We start from the raw sequence: 14,612 nt of genomic DNA, 5'->3' as shown, positions 1-14,612 counted from the left end.
CAGTTGGGCAGTTGGTGAATCTCCACATCATTCACCAAAACAGAGACTACAAAGGGATGAGCAAGTGTAGAAGGGGATAATAAGCTCAGTTTGGGATATGAGAAATTTGAGATACCAGAGGGATGATTATATGTAGCTATTCAGAAAGTAGCTGGGTGAAGGTCTGCTCTTCTAGACTGCAGACATAAATATAGGACTCAACATCAAGTCCAAGTCGTTGGAGGCGTGAGTGTTCTGAATGAGGCCACACAGGAAGGGTACATAGATTCAAAGGAGCATAATGCCAGGGACAGAGGCCAGAGAATACAGACACTTAAAAGGATGATTTTTGTAAAAGATACAAAAGTACTAAAAAGGAATTATGAGACAATTATTACTTTAAAAAAGAGTAACACAAAAGCTGAGGGGGAAAAGAGTGTCAATGAGTTAGTAGTAAAATTTGTCAACTGTCACAGAATGATCTGGTAAGAAAAGGATGAGCACAAGTATACTGCCTTTGGTGGTGTGGAGGTCACTGATGATCTCCTTAGTGGGAAACAAATTGCTTTACAATCTCCATTCTCACATTTGTTCCTTGATAAATTGCAAAATTAAAAGTCCTATCTTATGAGTATTTTCCAAGGATTAGAATTTAACAATATATAAATCTGAACTCCTGAGAGAGAGTTATTATACAAACAAGAGAAATAAATGTACATTTACATCATTTAGCAGCATTACTTATTTACTTCTAATTCACAACTGCTTTCCCAAAGGCATTATAAAAATGCCCCCATATTTTTCAAGGTGCAATTAAGCTTCAGCTTAGAGATAGTTTTTTAAAATTAGGAAAGAGAGAAGCTTACGTTCAGCCCATAAAACAAGGTCACTGGTAATGATAATCATTTAAATGAACTAATTTGACTCAACACAAAAAAAGGCACCTTAAAACAATACCTATTTTAAGCACAGCCTGTGAAGAATTGTGGGAAATTGGCTATTGATGACTTCATGTATGGAACTGGAAAATCTCCCAGTGTGTCACCAGGAAACACATGCAGATTGATTTCCATTATCCCACTATTAAGCATATGGGATACACGGAAAATAACAAGAGTAAGACAAACTATAAATAAGATTTTTAAGCTTTTCTCTGTATCCTACTCACTTTGTATACCTCTTTTAAATATTCCTCATGACTAAACAGGAAGCATGTATTTACTGCACACCAAAGTATAATGCTGGCCTCAAGAAAAAGTACTTGTGTGACTGTTTGAGTTGTAAACTTAATTATTGTTTTTTTCATGGAACAAATAATAACTACAGTCATTCTGACTTCAGTATCTGGCAGACATCTTCTCAAAAGTGAACCAAGTAAGCCTTCACTTCAAGAAAAACAACAGTATCAGGACTTCCCTGGTGGTCTAGTGGAAGACTCTGCATTCCCAATGCATGGGGCCCGGGTTTTATCCCTGGTTAGGGAACTAGATCCCACATGCTGCAATTAAGAGCCCACATACAAGGACTTCCTAAGTGGTGCAGTGGTTAAGAATCCGCCTGCCAATGCAGGGGACAAAGGTTCGAACCCTGCCCCAGGAGGATACCACATGCTGTGGAGCAACTTGCCCGTGAGCCACAACTATTGAGCCCAACTACTGAAGCCCACGCACCTAGAGCCCATGCTCCGCAACAAGAGAAGCCACCGCAATGAGGAGCCTGAGCACCACAATGAATAGTAGCCCCCGCTCACTGTAACTAGAGAAAGCCCACGTGCAGCAACAAAGACCCAAAGCAGCCAATAAATAAATACATAAATAAATAAATACATAAATTTATGTGTGTGTGTATATATATATATATATATAAAGAGCCCACATGCAGTAACGAAGATCCTGTGTGCTGCAACTAAGACCCAGAGCAGCCAAATAAATAAATAAAAAAGGAAAAACAATAGTATTTGTTACCATTATTAAATACAGGATTTCAAGCAAAAGTTGGATTCCTAATAATCTGAATTTTAGTAGTGATAGTAATAAATCAATTTTGGACATCTTATAGTGAACAAATTAACATTGGAAGACCCACATTTTTCAGGGTACCAATATTTTGCAAGTAATCAATAAATTATATCACAAGATCATGCACTGGGTAAAAGACCAATTCTAAGTGCAAGATAAATCAATGAATTTTAATAAAATAGAGTACAAAATGTTCTTGGGTATGGTTTCATATTTCACAAAACAATTGACCTTTAAGAAACTACACTGTCTGTTTATAGCAGCACTATTTACAGTAGCCAGGACATGGAAGCAACCTAAATGTCCATCAACAGAGGAATGGATAAAGATGTGGTACATATATACATTGAAATATTATTCAACCATAAAAAAGAATGAAATTGGGTCATTTGTAGAGACATGGATGGACCTAGAGAGTGTCATGCAGAGTGAAGTAAGTCTGAAAGAGAGAAGCAAATATAGTATAATAATGCATATATTTGGAATCTAGAAAAATGGTAGAGATGATCTTATTTGCAAAGCAGAAATAGACAGAGACATAGAGAACAAATGTATGAATACCAAGGGGGAAAAGGGTGGGGTGGGAGGAATTGGGAGACTTGGATTGACACATATACATTATTGATACTATGTATAAAATAGACAACTGATGGGAACATACTGTAGAGCACAGGGAACTCTACCTAATGCACTGTGGCCACCTAAATGGGAAGGAAGTTCAAAAGGGAGAGGATATATCTATGTGTATGGCTGATTCATTTTGTTGGCCAGTGGAGGCTAAGACAGCATGCTAAAGCAACCATACTCTAATTAAAATTAATTTTAAAAAAAGAGGGCTTCCCCGTTGGCGCAGTGGTTGAGAATCCGCTTGCCATAGCAGGGTACACAGGTTTGATTCCTGGTCTGGGAGGATCCCACATGCTGTGGCACAACTAAGCCTGTGTGCCACAACTACTGAAGCCTGCGTGCCTAGAGCCTGTGCTCTGCAACAAGAGAAGCCACAGCAATGAGAAGCCTGCACACCACAATGACGAGTAGCTCCCACTCTCTGCAACTAGAAAAAGCCCGCGCACGGGCGTAGCAACAAAGACCCAACAGAGCCAAGTAAATAAATAAATAGATTTTTTTAAAAAAGAAAATACATTGTCAAATTTTGGTGTAATATCAGTAATTATCTGAAAATATGATGCAAATACACCACCCTTTTCCAACTACACATGTGTGTGAAGCCAGACTTTCTTAAGATACTTCAACTAAACAGATATATGGCAACATATTGAATGCAAAATGAAGTCAAAGAATGTAGCTGTCTTTTATTAAGCCAAATAGTAAGTAAATTTGCAAAAATATAAAACAATGCTACTCTCAATAATTTTTCTTTGTTTTGAAAATAGTTACTTTTCTTTAAAATGCTAACATATAATTTATTTTAGATGAATTAATAATTTTTTAAATTCCCATTTAAATTTCCAATATGGTAAGTACATATTAATAAAATAGAAACCACATAAGCAAAAACTTTTTGGAGTCTTGAATAATTTTTTAGAATGTAAAGCAATTGTGAAATCAAAGATTTGAGAACCACTGATATAAATAAATTTAAGAGCCAGGTTAGAACTTGAAAAAAGTGTTTGTAATATCTAAAACTGACAAGAATTTACTGTTTAGAACAAACAAAGAATGTCTATAAGTTGGCATTACCAGAAAACCCAACTAGAAAAAGTAGGCCAAATATATAAACTGGAAACTCATAGAAGGAAGGACTGAAAAAGTTAAGCAGACTGTGAAAAGATAGTCACTAGGTATCAAAAAAAGGAAATTAAAATGACAAAAGCTATATCATACCCATCAAATGCAAAAAATTCAGTGGGAATCTTATGCTCATTTAGACATTTTTTAAAGGAAATGTGGTGGAATGTATTAAAGTTAAGCAATTTATTCACTACAATTCTCAGATACACAGAGAAGTCTTCACACAGATCCACTAAAGTGAGGAGTCGAGCAGTGACTCCCACTTTTATGCTAACTCTTCAAGTGCAGTTTTTAAAATTCCAACTTCACAGGTCTGCTGTGCCATGCAAAAAGTCTCCTCCTGGGCAAGTCCCCTCTATTTCCTCGTTTGTAAAAGAAATAATCACAGTTTCTGCCTCAGGTGTATGTGTTAAATTTAAGCCAAATAATTTATACTAAGTACTTAGCACAAGGTATGGTGCACTGAAAGTATCAATAGGAAATCCCAGTTAATGTTCTAACTCCAATAAACAGCATGTAAATATTTGAAAGTAACAAATACGGTGGTCATTATTTATATTTGAAACATAAATGAAAAACAACTAGGATGAATAAGAAAACTGAGTAAGATTCCTAATACATACTCAACACACGAAAACTGATAGCTGCCTTCTATTCCATGAATACACATTAGAAAGAGTCAAGGGAAAAGCATTCTACAGCCAACCTCAATCAAAACTAAAGAATACCTAAGATACCTGATTAGAATTGTATAAGATCTACATAAAGAAACCTGTAAATTTTTACTTAAAGGCAAAAAAGAAGACCCCAATAAATAAAGCAGTATATTTATTGAATGGGAAAATTTTTAATTGTGAAGCTGTCAGTTACTGTAACTGAATTTATCAATTCAATGTAATCTAGTGAAAATGTCATCTTTCTTTTAGGTGAACATATGGTTGCCTGATATATGAATATATATCCTTCTAGTCTTCTGGAAATTAATCAAGTAGATTCCAAAATTTATGAAAAGAAAATTCATGTCTCCCCAAAGACATATTGAGAAAGAATATTATATGAATTTTATCCTACCAGATAAAAAAACATACTGTAAGTATAAAGGATCTTAAACAGTATCAGATTTGTGAAGACATTTACAGAATTATGAATGTAAGAGTATAGGAAATTCAGAAACTACACTATATAAATATGGTGGAGTTTAGTATAATAAAACAATTTGTTTTGTTTTGTTTTTAGTCATTACACACAGTCTAGAATGTCAACTTAGGTTTCACTGTAAGTGACAAAACCCAAAACAACAGCGGCTTTAATAAGATAAAAATCTAATTTTTCTTACACATAAAAGGAACTTAGAGGCAGGCAGTCAGAAACTTACACAGGATCTTCATCAAATCAGGAGAGACCCAGGTTTTTCTATCTTGCTGCTCTGGTGTGCTCAGCACATGCTTCTCACTTATGGTCCAAGACAGATGCTAAAGCTCCAAAAACATATGTGCATTTCTGTCAGCACAAAAGAGAAATGGACTAAGAAGGGTGCGTGCCTACTTTAAATAAAAATCTAAAGAATTTTAATCCCAAAACTGAGAAATGTAGTCTTCTTCTAGGCAGCTATATATTCACTTAAAAATAAAACTCCTACTACTAAAGAAAAAAAGTGATAAAGAAATTAGAGAGCAACATGAAATGTCCATAAAAGATGGCTCTTCATTATAAGGTGTTGCGTCAATTGGCTCCCTCAGAAAAAAAAACTTAAAATCACAACATTGAAAATTTGGTTTAAAGAGCTAAATGTATTATGGTAAAAACTCTCAACAAAGTGGGTAGAGAGGGAACATACCTCAACATACTAGAGGCCATCTATGACAAACCCATGGCTCACATTATGCTCAATGGTGAAAAATTGAAATCATTTCCTCTAAAATCAGGAACAAGACAAGGATGCTTACTCTCACCACTTTTATTCAACATAATATTGGAAGTTCTAGCCACAGCAGTTAGGCAAGAAAAGCAAATAAAAGTTATCCAAATTGGAAAAAAGTAGTAAAACTATTACTATTTGCAGATAATATGATAATTATGACATGTATAGAAAAGCCCACCAAAGATTCCACCAAAAAATTATTCAAACTAATAAATGACTTCTGTAAAATTGCAGAATACAAAATTAATATACAGGAATCTGTTGTACTTCTATACACTAATAACGAACTATCAGAAAGAGAAGTAAACAACCCCATTTACAATTGCATCAAAAATAATAAAATACCTAGGAATAAATTTAAACAAGTAGGTGAAAGCCCTATACTCTGCAAACTATAAGATATTGAGGAAAGAAATTGAAGACAACACAAATAAATGAAAAGATATACTGTGCTCATGGACTGAAAGAATCAATGCCATCTAAATGTCCATAATACCCAAAGCAATCTATCAATTCAATGCAATCCCTATCAGAATATCAACGGCAATTTTTACAAAACTAGAACAAATAATCCTAAAATTTGTATGGAACCACAAAAGACCCTGATTGCCAAAGCAACACTGAGAAAGAAGAATAAAGCTGGATGTATCACCCTCCCAGATTTGAAACTGCAAAGCTATAGTAATCAAGACTGTATGGTACTAGATCAGAATAGAGAGCTCATAAATAAACTAATATTCATATGGTCAATTAATCTACGACAAAAAGGCAAAAAAATACAATGGGGAAAAGACAATCTCTTCAATAAATGGCATTGGGAAAACTAGACAGCTACATATAGAAGAATGACATTGGACCACTTTCTTAAAACAAAACACAAAATAAACTGAAAATGGATTAAAGACTTAAATGTAAGACCTGAAACAATAAAACTCCTCGAACAAAAAGTAGGTAGTAACTTCTTTGACATCCACCTTAGCAATATTTTCTTGGATATGTTTTCTTAGGCAAGGGCAACAGAAGTAAAAATAAATGGGACTACATTAAACTAAAAACATCTTGCACAGTTAAGGAAACTTCCAACAAAACAATAAGGCAGCCTACTGAATGGTAGAAGATATTTGCAAACAATATATCCAATAAGGGGTCAATATCCAAAATATATTAAGAGCCCATACAACTCAATATAAAAAATATCCATTTAAAAAATGGACAGAGCACCCGAATAGACATTTTTTCCAAAGAAGACATACAGATGGCCAACAGGCACATAAAAAGTACTCAACATCACAAATCATCAGGGAAATGCAAATTAAAACCACAATGAGAAACCACCTCACACCTGTCAAAATGCCTATTATCAATAAGACAAGAAGCAATAAGTGTTGACAAGGATGTGAAGAAAAGGATATTGTCATGTATTGTTGCTGGGAATGCAAACTGGTACAGCCACTATGGAAAACAGTATAGAGGTTCCTCAAAAAATTAAAAATAGAAGTAACATATAATTCAGCAATTCCACTTTTAAGTATTTATCCAAAGGAAATGAAAACACTAATTGAAAAAGGTATAGGTACCCCTATGTTCACTGAAGCACTATTTACAATTGCCAAGATATGGAGGCATATCTGAAATATCCATCAATAGATGAGTGGATAAAGAAGATATGGATAAACAATAGAATATTTTTCAGCCATAAAAAAGAATGAATTCTTGCCATGTACAGCAACATGGATTGTCCTGGAGGATATTATACTCAATAAGTTAGAGGAAAACAAATACTGTATGACCTCACATATAAAATCTAAAAATAAGACAAATGAACAAATAAAACAGAAACAGACTTGTTGCCAGAGGGATGGTGTTTGGGGGACAGATGAAATCAGTGAAGGGGATTAAAAGGTACAAAGTTCCGGCTACAAAATAAATGTCATGGGGATGTAATGTACCCATAGTGAATATTCAGTTAATAATATTGTGACAACTCTGTATGGTGACAGGTGGTAACTAGACTTATTGGGGTGATTGTTTTGTAATGTACTGATATAAAAAGATCAAATTCTTATGTTATATACCTGACACTAATACATTATTGTTATTTTTTTTAAAAAAGAGCTAAATGAAGATACAAAATTATAAAAGTGAGATTTGACTTCCCTTTATGGAAAGATGGAGTACATTTTCAGTCAATCCACATTATTTGCCAATTCTCTATTTATGAATTGGCCTACTCTCTAAAATTTATCTGTAACCCCAAAATCAATACTCCTGGTACTTTTGCAGTCATTTACAAATGTGCAGAGCAGGTAAAAATTTGAGTCACCCACTGTGCACATTCCCAGCTGAGATCAAACGAGATAATGCTCTGCCTTTTTTTTTTTAAGCTCATTATTGGAATATAATTGCTTTACACTCTTGTACCAGCTTTTGAGGTACACCAAAGTGAATCAGCTGTATTTATACATACATCCCCATATCCTCTCCCACCTGCAACTCCCTCCCACTTTCCCTGTCCTGGCCCTCCAAGGCATCACCCATCATCTAGTTGATCTCCCTTTGTTATACAGCAACTTCCTATTAGCTATGTATTTTACAGTTGGTAGTATATATATGTCTATGCTACTCTCTCACTTCATCCCAGCTTCCCCTTTGCCCCCTGCCCCACACCAACCCCATATCCTCCAGTCCATTCTCTGCATCTGCATCCTTATTCTTGCCCTGTCACTGGGTTCATCAGTACCATTTTTTTTTTTAGATTCCATATATATGTGTTAGCATACAATATTTGTTTTTCTCTTTCTGGCTTACTTTGCTCTGTATGACAGAATCTAGGTCTATCCACCTCATTACACATATCTCCATTTCATTCCTTTTTATGGCTGAGCAATATTCCATTGTATATATATGCCACATCTTCTTTATCCATTCATTTGTTAATGGGCAATTAGGTTGCTTCCATGTACTGGCTACTGTAAATAGTGCTGCAATAAACATTAGGGTACATGTTTTTTTTGGATTATGGTTTTCTCTGGGTATATGCCTAGTAGTGGGATTACTGGATCATATGGTAGTTCTATTTGTAGTTTTTTGAGGAACCTACAAACTGTTTTCCATTGTGGCTGTGCCAATTTACATTCCCACCAACAGTGCAGGAGAGTTCCCTTTTCTCCACGCCCTCTCCAACATTTATTGTTTCTAGATGTTTTGATGATGGCCATTCTGACCGGTGTGAGGTGATACCTCATTGTGCCTTTGACTTCCATTTCTCTAATGATTACGGATACTGAACATCTTTTCATGCATTTGTTGGCCATCTGTATGTCTTCTTTGGAGAAATGTCTATTTATGTCTTCTGGCCATTTGTGGATTGGGTTATTTGCTTTTTTAGTATTAAGCTGCATGAGTTACTTGTATATTTTGGAGATTAATCCTTTGTCCGTTGCTTCATTGGCAAGTATTTTCTCCCATTCTAAAGGTTGCCTTCTCGTCTTGTTTATGGTTTCTTTCACTGTGCAAAAGCTTTTAAGTTTCATGAGGTCCCATTTGTTTATTCTTGATTTTATTTCCATTATTCTAGGAGGTGGGACAAAAAGCATCTTGCTTTGATGGATGTCATAGATTGTTCTGCCAATGTTTTCCTCTAGGAGTTTTATAGTGTCTGGCCTTACATGTAGGTCTTTAATCCATGTTGAGTTTCTTTTTGTGTATGGTGTTAGGAAGTGTTCTGATATCATTCTTTTACATGAAGCTGTCCAATTTTCCCAACACCACTTATTGAAGAGGCTGTCTCTTTTCCAATGTATATTCTTGCCTCCTTTGTCAAAGACAAGGTGACCATATGCGCTTGGGTTTACCTCTGGGTTCTCTATTCTGTTCCATTGATCTTCCTTTCTATTTTTGTGCCAGTACCATACTGTCTTGATCACTGTGGCCTTTAGTATAGCTTGAAGTCAGGAAACCTAATTCCCCCAACTCCATCTATCCTTCTCAAGATTTCTTTGGCTATTCGGGGTCTTTTGTGTTTCCATATAAATCGTAAGATTTCTTGTTCTAGTTCTGTGAAAAAATGCCATTGGTAATTTGATAGGGATTGCATTGAATCTGTAAATTGCTTTGGGTAGTACAGTCATTTTCACTATATTGATTCTTCCAATCCAAGAACATGGTATGTCCCTTCATCTGTTTGAATCATCTTTGAGTTTTTTTATCAGTGTCTTACAGTTTTCTGCATACAGATCTTTTGCCTCCTTAGGCAGGCTTATTCCTAGGTATTTTATTATTTTTGTTGCAGTGGTAAATGGGAGAGTTTCCCTAATTTCTCTTTCTGCTTTTTTGTTGTTAGTGTATAGGAATGCAAGAGATTTCTGTGCATTAATTTTGTATCCTGCTACTTTACTAAATTCATCGATTAGTGCTAGCAGTTTTCTGGTAGAGTCCTTAGGGTTTTCTATGTATAATATCATGTGATCTGCAAAGAGTGACAATTTTACTTCTTTTCCAATTTGGATTCCTTTTATTTCATTTTCTTCTCTGATTGCTATGGCTAAAACTTACAAAACTATGTTGAATAATAATGGTGAGAGTGGGCACCCTTGTCTTGTTCCTGTTCTTAGAGGGAATGCTTTCAGTTTTTCACCATTTAGAACGATGTTGGCTATTGGTTTCTCATATATGGCTTTTATTATGTTGAGGTACTTTCCTTCTATGCTCATTTTCTGGAGAGTTTTTATCATAAATGGATGTTGAATTTTGTCGAAAGCTTTTCCCACATCTATTGAGATTATCATATGGTTTTTATCTTTCAAGTTATTGATATGCTGTATCACATTGATTGATTTGCATATATTGAAGAATCCCCGCGTTCCAGGGATAAACCCCACTTGATCATGGTGTATGATATTTTTCATGTGCTGTTGGATTCTCTCAGCTAATATTTTGTTGAGGATTTTTGCATCTATATTCATCAGTGATATTGGCCTGTAATTTTCTTTTTTGTGACATCATTGCTTGATTTTGGTATCAGGGTGATGGTGGCCTCATAGAATGAGTTTGAGAGTGTTCCACTTTCTGCTATACTTTGGAAGAGTTTGAGAAGGATAGGTGTTAGCTCACTTTGGGGCTTCTTTGTTCTTCTTTCTCTAATTGTTTTAGGTGTAAGGTTAGGTTGTTTATTCAATATTTTTCATGTTTCTTCAAGTAGGATGGTATTGCTATAAACTTCCCTCTTAGAACTGCTTTTGCTGCATCCCATAGGTTTTGGGTTGTTGTGTTTTCGTTGTCATTTGTTCCTAGATATTTTTTGATTTCCTCTTTGATTCCTTTAGTGATTTCTTGGTTGTTTAATAGCATATTGTTTAGCCTCCATGTGTTTGTATTTTGTACAGTTTTTTTCCTCCAATTGATATCTAGTCTCATGGCATTGTGGTCAGAGAAGATGCTTGATATGATTTCAATTTTCTTGAATTTACCAAGGCTTGATTTGTGGCCCAAGATGTGATCTATCCTGGAAAATGTTCCATGTGCGCTTGAGAAGAAAATGTATTCTGTCATTTTAGGATGGAATGTCCTATAAATATCAATTAAGTCAAGATGGTCTAATGTGTCATTTAAATCTTGTGTGTCCTTATTTATTTTCTGCATGGATGATCTGTCCCTTGATGTAAGTGGGGTGTTAAAGTCTCTTACTATTATTGTGTTACTGTTGATGCCCCCTTTTATGGCTGTTAGCATTTGCCTTATGTATTGAGGTGCTCCTATGTTGGGGGCATAGATATTTACCATTGTTATGTGTTCTTCTTGGATGGATCCCTTGATAATTATGTCATGTCTTTCCATGTCTCTTGTAATAGTCTTTACTTTCAAGTCTAATTTGTCTGATATGAGTATTGCTACTCCAGCTTTCTTTTGGCTTCCATTTGCATGGAATATCTTTTTCCATCCCTTTCCTTTCAGTCTATATGTGTCCCTTGGTCTGAAGTGGGTTTCTTGTAGGCAGCATATAGAAGGGTCTTGTTTTTTATCCTTTCAGCCAGTCTGTGTCTTTTGGTTGGAGCATTTAATCCATTTGCATTTAAGGTGATTATTGACATGTGTGTTTCTATTATCATTTTCTTAATTGTTTTGGGTTTGTATTTGTAGCTGTTTTCCTTTTCTTGTGTTTCCTACTTAGAGAAGTTTCTTTAGCACTTGTTGTAAGGCTGGTTTGGTGGTGCTGAATTCTCTTAACTTTTTCTTGTCTGGAAAGCTTTGGATATTTCCATCTAATCTGAATGAGATTCTTGCTGGGTAGAGTAATCTTGGCTGTAGGTTTCTCTCTTTCAGGACTTTCAGTATATCCTGACATTCCCTTCTGGCCTGCAGAGTTTCTGCAGAAAGATCAGCTATTATCCTTATGGGTTTTCCCTTATATGTTATTTCTTGCTTTTCTCTTGCTGCTTTTAATATCTTTTCTTTGTGTTTAATTTTTGTTAGTTTGATTAATATGTGCCTTGGTGTATTTCTCCTTGGGTTTATTCTGTATGGGACTCTCTGCCCTTCTTGGACTTGGTGAATTATTTCCTTTTCCATGTTGGGGAAGTTTTCCACTATAACCTCTTCAAATATTTTCTCAGTCCCTTTCTTTTTTACTTCTTCTTCTGGGATGCCTATGATTTGAATGTCAGTGTGCTTAATGTTGTCACAAGGTCTCTGAGACTGTCTTGCATTCTTTTTTTTCTTTTTTCTCTTTCCTGATCTGTGGCAGTTATTTCCCCCATTCTATCTTCCAATTCAATTATTCATTCTTCTGCCTCAGTTATTTTGTTGTTTATACCATCTAGAGTATTTCTAACTTTGGTCATTTTGTTGTCCATTGCTGTTTGTTTGCACTTTAGTTCTTCTGAGTCCTTATTAACTGTTTCTTGTATTTTCTGTATTTTGTTATCGAGATTTTGTATCATCTTTACTATCATTACTCTGAGCTCTTTTTCAAGCAATTTTCCTATTTCCTCTTCATTTATTTGGTCTTGTGGATTTTTTTCCTGCTCCTTTGCCTGCATGGTGGTTCTTTGTTTTCTCATTTTGTCTAATTTATAGGATTCACCGTCTCCTTTCCCTATGCTGCCTAGTCGTAATTCCTCTTGTTTTTGCCCTCTGCCCCTGTGGTGGGTTTTGTCCAATGTCCTGAGTAGGCTTCCTGGTGGGGGCGTCTGGTGTCTGCTTTCCAGTGTGTGGCTCTGTGTCTTTTCTCTCTGATGAGCAGCGCCATGTCAGCTGGTGTGTTTTAGGGTATCTGTGAGGTTAATATGGCTTTAGGTAGTCTGTGTGCTGATAGGTGGGTTTGTGTTCCTTTCTTGTTTGTAGTTTGGTGTGAGCTGTCCAGCACTGGCAGTTACAGACAGTCGGATGAAGCTGAATCTTAGATTCTGATACAGGGCTCTGTGAGAGTTCTCTGCAGTTAATCTTCCCTGTGTCTGAGGACTCCCTAGCAGTCTAGCATCCTGGATTCAATGCTCTCTCCCCAGAGCCTCCTACTTGACTTCTGAGGGAGTAGTCCAGACTTCAGATGTTGCTTGTCCTGGCAATAAAGGGGTTTAAACTGTCCAAGCCCCAGACTAATGGCAGAGTGCTGAGTCAAACAAATACTAAGTCAAGGAAACACATACATGTATAAGACACACAAATACTTACCCAATGGATCATAAGGCCCTAGAAAGACCTGACAGAAGAACCCCAGCATGCCATCACACAACCAAAGAGAAACCAACAGAAATTCAAAACCAAAAAAAAAAAAAAAAAAAAAAAGGAAAGAAAGAAACACCACACACACACAAACACAAATCCAGGGAGATTTTGAAAACTAGGATCAAATATAATAAAGAGCAAGAGTACCACCAAACAGACTGAAGATTCTCAGAACAAAATCAGACAACTATACTTAGAACTAAGATAAAGACTAAAATTAATAATAAAAACCAAAGCAGTGTGTCATCTGGAGAATAAAGCAAGGAAACAGAGCTGACTGATAATATTGCTTATAAGTATGTTAAGATAAAAGAAACTAAAAAAGGATAGAAGATAGGGCAATAGAAGAGCATAGTGTGACTGGAAATATGAAAAGAAAAAGAAAGAATAGAAATATATAAAAGATAGAGATGAAAAGAAGGTAGGAGAGATACAGTCAACACTACAAAAAACTTAGCTAGAAATAGAAATATACAAAAAGGCTAAAAATAAAAATAGAATAAAAAATAGAATTAAAAATATGTTATAAAATGTGTAGCTCCCTTAGGACTAAGATCATAATTAATAAAATAAAAAATTAAAATTAAAAAAAAAACTACAACTGACCCAAGAATAGACCAGATCAATAGAATTAATAATAATATTTCTGTTTCTTTGGGGTCTCAGCTGTAAGAGTCCTTCTACCTGCCTTGGGTTTTCTGTACTACTCTGTGACCAGCAGAGCTTTCTTTATTGTTCATCTGTAAGCACCGGTGTGTGGGGATAGAGAGGGTACAACAGTGGCTCCTTCCCCTCGGGATGAGTGAGCAGTGGTGCCCTGCCTGGGTTGCAGCAGTTCAGGTGGCTCAGGCACTGCCTGTTGCAGAGGAATGCTGGTGGCTCAGGTGTAAACAGAGTGTCTCCAGAGCTGAGCCACTCTGCAGACTTTTGACTCTTGGCTGCAGGCACTCTAGGCCAGCCCCACCTGGGGGTCTTTAATCCCTGAGTCATTAGCCAGGCCCAGAGGGTTCCTTCCTTTGTCTGCTGCAGGCACTGAGAGAGAGAGACTATACCCACAGTTCCTCCCCCTGCTTGTGAGTCAGCAGTATTGAGCCACTGCCATGGCTGTCCAGCTTTTCACGGTAGGCATTCTTTGCTGCGGATTTCTTCCCTCCTGTCCTCTCAGTCTGTCTCCGCACTGCCAACAATGTTTCTCACCCTGAACCAGTTCACCAGTTTCC

This window comes from Hippopotamus amphibius, chromosome 8 (genome assembly GCF_030028045.1).
Source record: "Hippopotamus amphibius kiboko isolate mHipAmp2 chromosome 8, mHipAmp2.hap2, whole genome shotgun sequence".
Classification (NCBI taxonomy): Eukaryota; Metazoa; Chordata; class Mammalia; order Artiodactyla; family Hippopotamidae; genus Hippopotamus; species Hippopotamus amphibius.
The sequence above is the reverse complement of the archived record's forward strand: the minus strand, read 5'-3'. Positions refer to the sequence as shown.